Here is a 15,744-nt window from a genome sequence, read left to right on the forward strand (position 1 = left end):
AACAGGGAGCTCGGGACCCGGCGACGTTGAGCCTGGGCGGCGGCGCACTCAGGCGCACGGGAGGCGAGGAGCAGAGGCGCGGCTCGGGTGGCTTGGGCCCGGAGGGCCAGATCCGGGTCCACGGGCCTGGCACGGGGGGAGGGGAGCTTGCGGGCCAGGTGGCGCGCCGTGAGTGGCTCGGGGCGGCGGTGCAGGTGACATGGCGTGCTCTGATTGGTGGAGGTGAGGTGGCGGCGGCGGTGGACATGTCCGGCGACGGAATGGACATGTCCGGCGGCACGAGAGGAGCGAGGCTAGGGTTTGATCTGCGCGGAAAATTCGGAGGAGAGCACATATTTATAGGTAGAGGGAGCTAGGAGAGTCCAAATGAGGTGTGGTTTTCGGCCACGCGATCGTGATCGAACGACCGAGATGATGGAGGGGGTTTAGGTGGGTTTTGGGCCACTTTGGAGAGGGTTTTGGGCTGCAACCCACACGAGGCCTTTTCGGTCCCTCAGTTAACCGTTGGAGTATCAAACGAAGTCCAGATGGCACGAAACATGGCAGGCGGTCTACCGGTAGTAAACCAAGGCCGCATGACAAGTCTCGGTCCAATCCGAAAACGTTTAACACACACACACACAAGGAAGGAGGTAGAAAGGGGCACCGGAGGACATAGGAGAGCCGGAATGCAAAACGGACAACGGGGAAAATGCTCGAATGGATGAGACGAACACATATGCAAATGCAATGCACATGATGACATGATATGAGATGCATCACAAAGACGAAAACACACGAAGAAAAAAACCCGACAACGAGGAAATAGAATAACTTAGAGCCGGAAACGGCAAGAGTTGGAATACAAATAAGGTAGTTACATCCGGGGTGTTACAACACTCCACCACTACGAAAGGATCTCGTCCCGAGATCTAGAATGGCACCGGAGGGAAAACGGAAGAGAAAGAGAAGAGGTAAAACTAAGTTGCTTCTTTGACCAATGAGTGAAACCAAAGAACCTTGAGAGGTTGAACAACTTGGAGAAAGAATACAATGGAGATGAACAAAATTGAAAACACTCTGTTATAAAAGAGGAACAAGGAAGAACAAATTCGTATAGCACTCCGGTTGAAAAGAGATGCAAGACTTGGTAGGATGAAAAGGACTTGAGGAGAGGGCACAACACTCCAGTTAAATGGATAAACACGAAAAGAACACGATCCTGACAAAACAAGAAGATGGGTTGAAGAGAGCAACCTCACAATGCCTTCGGAAGAAAGAAATAGAAGATAGATAATTGAAAGAAAAGGATGGAGAAGAAAATGCCAACTTCTGCCACAATTGGGCTTGGATAACACTCTTCCAAGAAGGTTAGAACGGAGTTGTTGAAAAAAAAAACAACGAAACAAATAAGTTTGTAGTGGGCTTATGGAAAACTTCTCGAAATAATGAGGTGAAATTCTGCCACCAATGGAAACAATAGATTGGATTGATATGAACAAGGAGACCAGAAAATATTTCACCGGGAGGATAGATGAAGAACTAGGATCATATATTATCACCATTAATAGCAACAATCCTTAGGGAAAGCTTTAGGTGAAATATAACCCCAAATAACTCCAATGACAAGATTGATGGATTTCAAATATTTCATTCTTGGCAACTTTTGAATCATGAAACATGAAGGGAAATTGTCAAGAAAGACATAACACCATCTCAAAAGATAAGTTAGAAAGAATTGCACCTCGGAATGCAAGATGAAGAATACTTGAGCTCCTCTGAAAAGAATCTCGATGAAAATTTCGAGAAGAAATTACATCCTTTATGAACCATCATGCAGAGCCTCCATGAAGAACTCCGGTAATAAAGAATGATCAACCGAGAGGAAAAGAGAAGTTGAAAACGCAAGGTGAATCCTTGCAATGATTGGATGAAGCTTTGCGATGAGATAAAGTGGAAACTCGTAACACCGGAATAAAAGATAAGGCATCTCGAACCGAGAATGTGATATGATGGACCACTCCGGAATAAGGAATTGAATTTACTCAATGAAACAAAAATAAGAATTACATAATGCTTATCCTTCACCAATTAAATTGATGACAATCAATGGATTTGACATATTACTTATTCTCGTAGAAAGGGTTAAGATAGATATAGCGTCAATTTGAGAAAGGTCTTCAGCGAACCACCGGTAGAATTTGAAAAAATGAAAGAATTGATATGATAACCCAGGAAGAGATCTTGAATGAACCACCGTAAGAATTGAAAATGAATGAAGTAAAGGGGTGAATCACCGGTAAGAATTAGCAAATGAATGGAGATACATGAGAGAGTTTAGATACGAGAGAACGAAGAGATCATGAACTGATTAGAGAATATACTTGAATGATGCACCGGTTAGTTTGGAGAATGATAACTGAAAGCTGAGAATTAATAAACCTGAATTGACGGACTCCGGATAATCAAACTGAGAAGACTCTTGAATTGCTCCGGATAGGTGAAAAGAATTCTCACAACCAAAACAATTATGAGAGGATGGCCTCAAACTAGAACCACGAATCTCTGAGAGAACGGATAAGATATGGAGGTAAAACTCTTCTTCGATCTTCAAATGTTGAGAATGACGACGAGAGACACCACCAAGAATTATTGAGGCACACTGGAATGAAGAATGGAAAGGTTGAGCCAACGATGAAAAGAATTTGAAAGATCTTGGAGAAATACATATGACTGATGATGAATCATTCTTACGTCAAACTTTGAAAAGAATTTAGGATAGCTCCGGGAAAATAAGAAGAGTCAGGTAAGATCCTGGGAAAAGACCTGTGGGTTAGGGCCCACTAAAAATATACACCGTTGAACGATTTAAAAGAGAGATTGCGCCGGTTGAATTAAAAGGCTTGAATTAGATAACATCCTCGAAAGAGTTTGAACGAATGCACAGTGGAAACACGAATCTTCGAGATATCTTGAGCACTCTGGAATAATTGAATAGCGAGAAATGACTGAATATAAGGTGCACTGGTATGAGAAGGCTTTTGAAAACAAGGAAAAGATATGATCAACAAAGCTTGAATTGGTTCCACCCGGAGAAGAAAATGAGTGAAGAGTGACGAACTTGAAGCTCCATTAGAATCTTCATGAGAACCCCCGGGTAAGAATATTGATTGAAAAGAATGGAGAGACTTCATATCAATAAAAGGATACTTGAATAAGAAATCTGAGTCCTTGAAGAAAAAGGGTGGGTGGGCGGGAAAAACAAAGGCAACTTGGAGACGGATGAAAGAAAACACCATTGAGAAGAAACTGATACTTGATCTTGCGGATGTTGAAATGATCGGATCCACTTGAAGAGAAACACACCGGTGAAAAGGAGTGACATGACAATCTCGATTATCGAGAAGGATTAGTATTCGCATAGGAGTATGAGAACACCGCTTGGGGAAGGTATGGAATCAACATTTGACTTCGAAGCAACTCGAATACCACAGCTCAAAAACAAAACAAAGGATTGACTTGCATAATAAGCCGGAACAAACATATGATAGAGATTTCGTCCAAAGTTTTCGTGGTGGGGCCTACACGGGCTTGATCGTACAGCACCATCATGTACAAGGCAGTGCACATGACATACGAAGCGTCCCCAAGTCAGCATAGCCAAGGACTCTTTAAGACACAACGAGACCACTATAAACCCGACCGTGGATAGGCGGACCACTAGACGTCGAACCCCAATTTCATATCATACATCTATCAGAAAGATATCCTAAGAGCTACTTGAATTCCCACTTATAAACTCCCGAAACTTCCCAGTTATGCAATCAGGTGTTGGGGATACAGGGGAAGCATAATATCTCACCCAAAACTAGCAAATCCTACATCCAGCTGTATCCACCCTTCAACACATAACCAAGAAAACTTTGGAAATCATTTACCTCAACCTTCGAAAAGCATCCGTTATACAAGTTATGGCAATACTCCCGAACTCCCGCCCCAGTACTGGGTGGCGTCGAGGTTATCTCACCAACAACTGCATAAAAGAGATTTTCGATGTCGGTGAAACTCAGGTATTCCAGAATCTCAACGATAAAATTGTGACGACAACACCTCGGAGCTCAACTCCCCGGGACACTGCCACAACCCCTAAATGTCAGGAGGCACCATGAACAATGTTCTTGTCACAAAACCATCAGAACAATTCCAAGATACCCGCGTGATCCTAAAAAAAATTTAGTGAAATTTGAGAAGAGAAAAGTCAAAACTCTACGTCAGGATGCCTCACCAGAGCGACGAAGGGACTGAGGAGTAAAAAGAAGTCCTACTCTCTGATATATATAATCCTAAATGACTCAAAACATTTTTCTAGACTCAACAACGCCAATGATTCGATCAAGCAGGGGGCTCCTAAGGTCGGGGAAGGCTCTGATTACCAACTTGTAATGCCCTCGATGCGGCTATATCTCCCACGTGTCGAAGCACGACTTAGAGGCATAACCGCATTGAAAGCAATGTCGCAAGTGAGGTAATCTTCGCAAACAACCCATGTAATACAATAAGGGAAAAGATACATAGTTGGCTTACACTCGCCACGTCACACAATGCATAAATATCATTACATTCATCCAATTACACTCAAGGTCCGACTACGGAACCAAAATGAAGATAAACCCCAAATGCAACATAGCCCCCGATCGCCCCAACTGGGCACCACTACTGATCATCTGGGAAAGATACATAGTAACGACGAGAGTCTTCATCGAACTCCCACTTGAGCTCAAACGCATCATCTGGAGCGGTATCATCGGTCCCTGCATGTCACGACCGGTTTTGCAATAAAAATATTTATTGATAAACCAGTCTTTTGAGTCCAGTATGAGAGAAATCCTCCTCACTGGTAGACAATTTCTTGATACAATAAGCCAGTAGGATAAAAATATATTACAGGGTTGAACTGTGGCTGCTCAACCAAATTATTACAAGCACGCCAATAATCATACATAATGGCGGACAGAACACAGTGGTGTGGAGACATACTACTGACTCAAGGATAGGCTGGTGGTGGAAAAACACAGCGGGAAGGGAAATACAAGACTCTAAGAATATCATTTCATCGAACGTCGAGGTGAGGCTCGATAAATTTATTTGGTAGCGGAAGCGGATATAAAACAGTGGCCAAATCCAGGGTCGCACGAGACTGACTGGGACTCCTCTAAGTGTCGGACTCGCTATCGAACTCTTCATCCATGAGATCGCCTTCGTCAGCATCTGGCCAAATCAACAAGCCAGTGAGTACTTTGAAAGTACTCGCAAGACAGTTCGGACGTAAGATATAACAAATGCATGCATGGATGCAACATGATTAATTCCTTAATGCACAATAAATAAAATTGGCATAACGGGTAAGTAAAAAGGGAAACGGCGGCAGTCCGCCTGAAATCCCACAGAGCATAAATAAGGACCGATCGGGTGTCTGAAGCGACGCCTTGAAAGGTGAACAAATAAAAATAAGGAAATGATGCCACAGTCGGGCATCTTAGCGACACCACATAAAGGGCTTTAAAAGAAATGCCACGGTCGGACGTCTGAGCGACATCGCAGAAAGGGCTTTAGAAGAAATGCCACAGTCGGACGTCTGAGCGACATCGCAGAAAGGGCTTTAAAAGAAATGCCACAGTCGGACGTCTGAGCGACATCGCAGAAAGGGCTTTAAAAGAAATGCCACAGTCGGACGTCTGAGCGACATCGCAGAAAGGGCTTTAAAAGAAATGCCACAGTCGGACGTCTGAGCGACATCGCAGAAAGGGCTTTAAAATAAATGCCACAGTCGGACGTCTGAGCGACATCGCAGAAAGGGCTTTAAAATTCACCAGTAAATAATACTCATAATAAACATTCAATCCATGAGAATAAACGGGTTAGTCCATCCACAGGGATAATCATTCAACCGGACTTAGCATTCATGCGATTCACCGGAGTCTCTGTCACCAAAGCTGACAATTGATTAGGATAAGATGGAACGAAACTTGACATGGAATAGATGATTTGGAGGAATATATGACTCTGCAGAGTTTGTACAAAATTTTTCCCACAGCCAACGGATTTCCGTAGTCACGAAGGACTAGTTCCGTTTACGGTATTTCGGAAGAAAACACAGCTAACCGGTACACACCCATCCTACCTCTCGATGCTAGGAATCACCCTAGTCATCGTCCAAGAAAAAATTTTGAGACGGGGAGATCACAATCTCGAATAGCATGGGATCAAATTTATATATGCGCGCTCTAAGGGGTGCCCCCCTCTCGGTCCCAACCGGAAACACCCATGCCCCCTGACCGGATGACTGGCTTTAATCCAGGGCCATGGAACCATCATCACGGCCTCTCCTCTTTGGTGTGTACCATGAAAGCGGTTTGCAACTTACTAAACCATATTCCTTGCGGAAAACATGTGGTAGTACAAGGGAGGAAATGATAGGTACTGGACCGATATGGTTTGACACTGAAGTCACATGGTCTGGTGTACGACTGGCATGCTACAACACTGCAACCGTACCCATCCTCATGCCAACACATGGCCATTCATATTCACATTCATCCACGTATGGATCATCGAACTCACTTACCTCATTATCACATAAAATAACGTTCATCGGTATGCTCACCGACATGCCATGAAACTAACTAAATGCAGAACATGCCAAGACACTCATCATATCACAAGTTCAAACATGCTTGCCTGGTTCAGAGTAGTCGGAGCCTAGCTCGGTGCAGTTTGCGGCTCCGTCACCTCCTTCGGTATCTACGGTTTAAAGAAAATATATGCGCTAACATAAATACCACGGAGTGCACAGAAGGTAAACCAAATATTTTTCAAATAAATCTGATAAAAAACTAGACAAAATTTTAAAGAGAACAGAAAAAGAATCAATCAAAAATACTCTTCTGATTAAAAGTTATAAGGGTTTTTGTCCAGGGACTAATCTGTAATGAAACAGAAGAATTCCAGGGGCTAGTTTATAAAAACAGAAAACGCTTCGGTAGCGACTACGCCAGCCCGAAGAGAAAACGCATTCTGCCCGAAGGCGCTTCCAGAAAACGATTCGAAAGAGAGAGCAGAGAGGCTGACGGTGGGGTCCCACTCGTCAGGTTCAAATGTTCAAACGGGGCGGCAGAGTTCGCCGGCGCCCGAGAGCCGCGGTGGTCGCCGGCGGCGATCCACGGCGAGGCAGAGAGATCGGAGAGTACCTCCGTGCTCAGGGTACCCTTCCACGTCAGTTGATGGTGGTGGAGTCGGTCGGCGAGCACCACGTCGACGGCGAGCTTTGCTCCGGCGGACGGCGGCTCGGGTGGTCGAGGGGCTCGTCGGAGAGGGCTGCAAAGGTTAAATTGAAGAGGGGGTTATGCTCCTGGCAGCTAGAGAGGGTAACGAACGGGGTTTGAGCGCCGGAGATGGCCTCACCAGAACGAATCAGGCTGGAGGCCGAGGCGGGGCGAGGCGGCCGGAGCTGGGGGAGGAGACCTCCTCGAGGTCCCCCTAGTGGCCTGGCGGGGTGTTGGTGAGTAGTGGGGGTGCTGCGTGCACGAGAGTGAGCTCGGGACCCTTTTATATAGGCGGTCCGAGGCGGTTGCCGTGAACGAGGATCACCGGCGAGTGATTACGGTGGCGCAGTGCTCGGTCGGGGTGGTTAGGGGGTCGAGCGTCATCACGGAGGTTCAATGGGTCCGTTTTGGTGTTAAACTGGCCGGGGTTTGGGTGTTAAGGGCGAGCTCGACGGAACGGTGATGGCGCGGGCCCGTCGGCGGCGGAGAGCGCGTTCCGTGCTTGCCGGCCACGGTGGCTGTGCTACGGGCGTGCGCTGGCGTGCATGAGGCCACGCGGAGAGCCAGGGAGCGATGGGCGGCGCGGAACGGCGTTCTGCCGTGGTGTGCCTCCTGTCGGCCGCCACGGGAGGTCCCGACGCCGCAGAAGACGCCGGCGAGGGCGAGCCAGCGCGCTACCGACTCCAGGAAGGCTCCACGCACGCGTGTGAAGCTTCGGACAAGAGGAAGAGGCGGCGAGGAACGTGCCAAGGGCACTGTGGCCGCGTGACTGAAACTGACGGACTGAAGATGACACTGAAACTGAATTTTCTGAACTTAGAACAGTAACAGTGCCCACAAGGTGTTCGACCAAATGAAATTGGCCTCTGGTGATTTTTCCTTGAGCTGATTTTTGGTGGAGTGGCTTCTCCTTGCTCAAGTAGGCTGCATGATTTTTGGTGGAATTTTTGGAGCAGTGTGGATATGAATTTCACCAAATTTGGCAAATCTGGTCCAAACTTGCAGAGACTGTATTTTGAAAAATTTGAAAAGAGGAGGAGTGGATCAAGATGGTTCTGGGTTGTGGGTTCAAAGGACAATCCAGGAGAATTGGTTTGAGGTCAAAACTCAAATGAAAAAGTGTACTTGCTTTGAAAATCCCTCAGGCTCCAAATAATTTTCAGAATTGAATTGAGGGGGAAAATAATTAGAATAAAATCCAAAACCAGTTTGGATTAGTTGGGACAGAGAATTTAGGTTGATCACAAGGGGGAGGGGAGGTTTTGGAGGGGTTTTATCTCATGGGCAAAAAATACAAAGCCAAGGGTGGCTTCAAAGATAAGAAAATCCCAAATTTTCATAGAGCTTCTCTTAAAAATAAAAACAAATTAAAACTCCCAAAAAGATTACATCTTTAGAGGGAACTAACAGAGAAAAAGTTTGCAAAAGATCAACCACCAAAGTTTGAAAGAATTAAAAACCCTGCCAAGGCAAAAAGGAGGTTTTTAAGAGGAAGTTTTTTTCTGAAAAGGAAAGATTTAAAAAAAAAAGCTCTCTCTCCTCAAAACCACAAAGTTTTTGATAAAAACCAAATAAAAATTTTGGAGTGTCACACTGCATCTGGTTTTGGAAGTAATCTATGAGTCACGGGGACTCGGCAATCTCACACCCTCGCGATCAAGACTATTTAAGCTTATATGTAAGGTAAAGGTATGATGTGGAGCTGCAGCAAGCGACTAGCATATATGGTGGCTAACATCACACATGAGAGCGAGAAGAGAAGGCAACAGCATGGTCGAAACAACTATGATCAAGAAGTGATCCTAGAACAACCTACGTCAAGCATTACTCCAACACCGTGTTCACTTCCCGGACTCCGCCGAGAAGAGACCATCACGGTTACACACGCGGTTGATGAATTTTAATTAAGTTAAGTTTCAGGTTATCTACAACCGGACATTAACAAATTCCCATCTGCCCATAACCGCGGGCACAACTTTCAAAAGATCAAATCCCTGCAGGGGAGTCCTAACTTAGCCCATCACAAGCTCTCACGGTCAACGAAGGATATTCCTTCTCCCAAGACAATCCGATCAGACTCGGCATCCCGGTTACAAGACATCTCGATAATGGTAAAACAAGTCCAGCAACACCGCCCGAATGTGCCGACAAATCCCGATAGGAGCTGCACATATCTCGTTCTCAGGGCACACTCAGATGAACACTACGTACAACTAAAACCAACCCTCAAGTTACCCCGAGGTGGCGCTGCAAGTGGCTCTGTTTTGGACCAACACTCAGAGGAGCACTGGCCCGGGGGGTTTAATAAAGATGACCCTTGGGCTTCGGAAACCCAAGGGAAAAAGAGGCTAGGTGGAAAATGGTAAAACCAATGTTGGGCATTGCTGGAGGAGTTTTATTCAAGGCGAACTGTCAAGGGGTTCCCATTATAACCCAACCGTGTAAGGAATGCAAAATCGGGGAACATAACACCGATATGACGGAAACTAGGGCGGCAAGAGTGGAACAAAACACCAGGCATAAGGCCGAGCCTTCCACCCTTTACCAAGTATATAGGTGCATTAAGATAAACAAGATAATATTATGATATCCCAACAATAAACATGTTCCAACAAGGAACGGTCTCCAAACTTCACCTGCAACTAGCAACGCTATAAGAGGGGCTGAGCAAAGCGGTAACATAGCCAAACAACGGTTTGCTAGGACAAGGTGGGTTAGAGGTTTGACATGGCAATATGGGAGGCATGATAAGCAAGTGGTAGGTATCATAGCATAGGCATAGCAAAAGAGCGAGCATCTAGCAAGCAAAGATAGAAGTGATTTCGAGGGTATGGTCATCTTGCCTGCAAAGTTCTCATAGTTGACTTGATCCTCGTAAGCATACTCAATGAGCTCCTCGTTCACGTACCCGTCTCCCGGCTCTACCCAAGCAAGAACAACAAACAAAAAAAGGAACACAATCAACCACGTGCAATGCTCAAGCAACATGATGCAAACATGGTATGATATGCGGGATGCGATATGTGATGCATAGGCATGATTTGGAAAGGAATGATTGAACCTGGCCTCAACTTGGAAAACCAAGAGTGCCACTGGAAAGGGGAGGTGATTTCGGTCGAAATCGATATAAAGATCACCGGAATCGGATGCACAGTTTGGACATGGCAAGCAAAACAAATATGGCACCGGTCTGTGATAATCAGCACGAGACCATCTAAATGCATCAAGAACAATATTCTACAGCACTCCAACATGACAACAAAATACATGGCAGGGATCCACTCATGATTCTTGACAAAAGATGAACACGGAGCTACGGCTAATTCACTCAATAGCAGGTTCAAACAAGCATGGTAAAAGTGCAAATGATAACAGGTTACAGACTTAGTGAAAATAACAACAAGTCAGGAATTTAACATCAGGAAGCAATGTTTAGAGCACGAAAACTACATGCTATAGGAACATATCATGGCAAAACAAGGCATGGTATGAAGCTACTCAAAGCATACAATTGCAAGTACCTTAGTGACCATGAGCCAAAAGTGAACATAGCAATTATCGTTAACAGATTCAGACTTAGTGAAAAACTGGAGCATGCAAAACAGATAACGAGTAGGCATGTTTAAGAGATCGATGCACTCACTACGAGGCATTGCATGACAAATTAAGCATACACCTAGCAAATAGACATGGCATAGAAGCTAGACATGGAAAGAACAACATCATAGCATGCACGGATCAACTACAACAAGCTTGGCAAAATTGCAAAACATGTTAACAATCTGCCAAGAACATTTTATAGCAAAAGTAGAGCTCGATTGACTCAAGCTAGGGTGCTCCATAAATGCAAACAAAGACATGTATGGATATAGCACCACAATATCTACAAAACATCCTTACTGATCATGCTCAAAAGAGGCACAGATCACTAGGAAACAACATGAACATATGGCATAAAAATTACAGCAGGACAAAGACTTAGAATATTTCTAAGTCCTTGAAATCAGCAACATTAGGTAAGCTACTTTGCATTCTTGTGCTAGTAACCACAAAGATCACAAAAATACATGGCATACACCCCTGTAAATATAACATGGCATACTTAAAAACACATGTAGAGCTCAGGATCATAGCATGCACATATTAATCATGGCAAAAATGACAAAAGTGCATTTGCTGAAACACATCTGAAACTAACACCACATAGCCCTCTTCCAACAACATTTCGGGCATCAAGATGAGCTCAAATGAGAATGATGCAATGAGATGAAATGATGTACTCGTCGAGACGAACATTTTGATATGCTACACGCACGAATCGGAGCCACCGTGATGAAGTTATGATGCGATGAAAATGCCCCAAAATACCAGGACTTAGTGGAAATATACCCTCTGAGAAGTCAACCCGGGACGGGACGGTGCGGGACGACGAGATCCGGGACGGAGGGAGGCGTTTGGATGGAGCGTGTGGTGGATCTGGTCCACCTTCTTCTCCGGATCCGGCCGGCGAGGGACGAACTCCGTCGAGGTCGAAGACGAGGCGGCGCACGCCGGCGCGGCTGTCGAAGCATGCAGCGGCGAGAAGAGGCGGCAGGGAGGCTCGGTCGTCGAGACGCGGTGGAGGAGGCCCGCGGCGCGGCGGAAGCAAGATCGGTCGGTGAGCCTCGCTGGCGGGAGGTCTTAGCGGCGGAGTAACAGGGAGCTCGAGACCCCGCGATGTCGAGCCTGGGCGGCGGCGCGCTCGGGCGCACGGGAGGTGAGGAGCGGAGGCGCGGCTCGGGCGGCTTGGGCCCGGAGGGCCAGATCCGGATCCGCGGGCCTGGCGCGGTGGGAGGGGAGCCGGCGGGCCAGGTGGCGGGCCGTGAGTGGCTCGGGGCGGCGGCGCAGGTGACATGGCGTGCTCCGATTGGTGGAGGTGAGGTGGCGGCGGCGGTGGACATGTCCGGCGACGGAATGGACATGTCCGGCGGCGCGAGAGGAGCGGGGCTAGGGTTTGATCTGCGCGGAAAATTCAGAGGAGAGCACATATTTATAGGTAGAGGGAGCTAGGAGAGTCCAAATGAGGTGTGGTTTTCGGCCACGCGATCGTGATCGAATGACCGAGATGATGGAGGGGGTTTAGGTGGGTTTTGGGCCACTTTGGAGAGGGTGTTGGGCTGCAACCCACACGAGGCCTTTTTGGTCCCTCGGTTAACCGTTGGAGTATCAAACAAAGTCCAAATGGCACAAAACTTGGCAGGCGGTCTACCGGTAGTAAACCAAGGCCGCATGACAAGTCTCGGTCCAATCCGATTAACACACACACACGGAAAGAGGTAGAAAGGGGCACCGGAGGACATAGGAGCGCCGGAATGCAAAACGGACAACGGGGGAAATGCTCGAATGCATGAGACGCACACGTATGCAAATGCAATGCACATGATGACATGATATGAGATGCATGACAAATACGAAAACACACGAAGACAAAAACCCGACAATTAGGAAATAGAATAACTTAGAGCCGGAAATGGCAAGAGTTGGAATACAAATAAGGTAGTTACATCTGGGGTGTTACATCGGTGTCGCTTGCAAAACAGATTTGACGAGCACTTCTCTAGCAACTTTGGACAATCCTTGGCCCTTCCAACCCCCTACTTTTCCCTTAGCACACTCGGTTACATGTTTAAAAGTGCCATCCTTGGACCTGCCAACCAGTGTTGGAAGCCCCAAATACCGTTCACTAAGAGCCTCTGACTGAATCCCCACTATCTGCTTCATCTGTTCCTTCATCTCACCTTGGCTTCCTTTTTCGAAAAAGATCGAGGATTTTTGCAAGTTTACCTTTTGTCCAGACGCTTTTTCATACTTCTCAAGAATCTGTTTTAAAGTCTCCATGTTCTCTTTGGTTCCCTCCAAGAAGACAATACTATCGTGTGCAAACAAAAGATGAGTTACATGGGGGCCAGTGCTCCCAAACTTCACACATGACAACTGTTTGTCAGTCTGAGCCTTCTTGAGGAGAGTTGAAAATCCCTCCACACAGAATGGAAACAAATACGGTGACAACAAATCTCCCTGTCTTAATCCACGAGACGGTGTAAACCTCCTGGATAGCCCACCATTTAACTTAACAGAAAAACGAGCTGAGGTGACGCATCTCATTATCATGGAGACCCACTGGGAATCAAAACCAAATCGTGTCATAATCATCTCAAGAAAAACTCACTCAACCCGATCATACGCTTTCATCATATCCAACTTAATCGCACACAAACTCTTCTTCCTTTTTCTATTTCGTATCGCATGTACACACTCATATGTCACCAACACATTATCAGTGATCAGATGCCCAGGCACAAAAGCGCTTTGTTCTTCAGAGATGAGGAGTGGAAGAATACCCTTCAGCCTGTTTGCCAACACCTTTGTGGCGATCTTGTACAAAACATTGCATAGGCTAATCAGGCGAAATTGCGAAAGTAACTCCGGTGAGATAACTTTCGGTATCATGACGATAATCATGTCATTAAACTCAGCCGGGGTCAAGGCCTCATTTAAAAAGTCCCGAACTGCCGTGCATACATCAACCCTTACCAATGACCAGTGTCTTTGGTAAAAGAGAGCGGGTAACCCGTCCGGACCCGGCGCCTTCATCGGCCCCATCTGAAACAACGCGACTTCGAAAGTAAACAAAGACTCATAAAAGCGGGCTGCCATCTCCCTCATGTCCTCATTGACCGTGCATCTTGTACCATCTTCTCTGCGTAGAGCTCGTATGGTATTTTTCCTCTTGCGGTGCGACGCCCTATTCTGAAAATATTTTGTGTTTTGGTCTCCCGCCCGCAGCCAGTCCACGCGTGATCGCTGTCTATACAGTAGCTCCACCCACCCATAGATTTCTCGCAACTGCTTTTCTATCTCTCTGACCTCCAGTGAGGTACCGGACATATCCGCTCTGCTGCATGCTTCCACGAGCTGCGTCTTAAGTTTTGCTATTTGCCGCCATATGGACCCAAACACCTCTCGCGCCCAGCGCTGCATGCTCCCAGTCATCTTGCTCAGCTTTGCCCACACCGTTGCCACTGAGTTTTCATCTGTACCAGCTTCTGACCAGGCCTGTGCGATCATGGTGTCATACTGCTCGTGCCTCGTCCAAGCCTCTTCAAATTGAAAAGGTCTCGGGCCTCGGTCTTTGGCGCATGGAGTCGTCTCCAACGCTCTAACCAAAATGGCTTGGTGATCTGATTCCTCCGTGACTAGATGTTCCCCATGTGTTTCTGGAAATAGCTCCAGAAATTTATCCGTGCACGTGGCTCTGTCCAGTCTTACCTTGACGTTCTCTGTCCCGTCACGTTTATTATCCCATGTGTATGGGTAGCCCGAGAACCCTAAATCTACTAATCCGGATTCCACCAAGCAATCTCTAAAGTCCTCCATTTGTACAAAAGGCCGCTGATTACCACCGAGTTGGTCTGTTTGGAAAAGAGCTTCATTGTAGTCCCCAACACAAATCCAAGGAAGATCATCTTGTGCTTTTAGAAACCTAATTGCATCCCATGATTTCTTGCGCAACTCCGTCTTGGGCTCCCCATAGAAACCAGTGAATCTATAGGTCTTACTTTCCCATATCATTTCCGTGTCTATGAAATATTGGCACCAAGGCCTAATGTTAACTTGCACATTTTCTCTCCACCACAAAGTCAACCCCCACTCAAACCTTGACAATCTACCGCAACACCACTTTTGAAACCCAAACTCCACTTCAGTTTCTCCATCACTCTCGCCTTATTCTTAGTTTCTGAAAGAAAAACCACCATTGGGTTGTATGACCGTATCAAGTCCCTGAGTTCGCCAACCGTCGAGTACAACCCCAAGCCTCGACAGTTCCAGGCTAAGAAATTCATGGCGTCTGGCGGCCCTTCTCTTCGCGGTCCGTCGATGAATCACTGTTTTCTGATAGTCTGTCAAACACATTGGTTTACTTGATGACTGTATCTCTACTATTAAAGGGGGATCGAACGTCGTGATGGTTCGGCCTCGTTCGTTTCCCTGGTTCCACCCCTCGATCAAGCGCAGTAAAAAAATAGTCCATCCCACATGCATGAGGACGAAGAAACTGGAAAACCAGCCCACGCTCCCATCTCCACTTTGAAAAAACTAAATCGAGAACCGTGACCCACGTCTGAGGCCCGACCTCCCCTAGCCCTCTCATTCTCGATCTCGTCTGTCTCAACAGAAAACTCGCCGCTGCTGCCGCCTATGCGCATCGTCCTTCATCCACACTGGTCGCTTGGGATCCCCCCATCACCATCTGCGCAAGGACTGGGAGGTCATGGTGCTCTACAGCGGCAGCATGGCCGCGGCGTCGAGCATTCTAGATCCTTCCTCTGCTGGATCATGGATGTTGGGGTCGCCGACGGCGAGGGGGGCGTCCAAGAGAGCAACGGCAGTAGCAGCCATGCCG

This window comes from Triticum dicoccoides, chromosome 6A (genome assembly GCF_002162155.2).
Source record: "Triticum dicoccoides isolate Atlit2015 ecotype Zavitan chromosome 6A, WEW_v2.0, whole genome shotgun sequence".
NCBI classification, from domain to species: Eukaryota; Viridiplantae; Streptophyta; class Magnoliopsida; order Poales; family Poaceae; genus Triticum; species Triticum dicoccoides.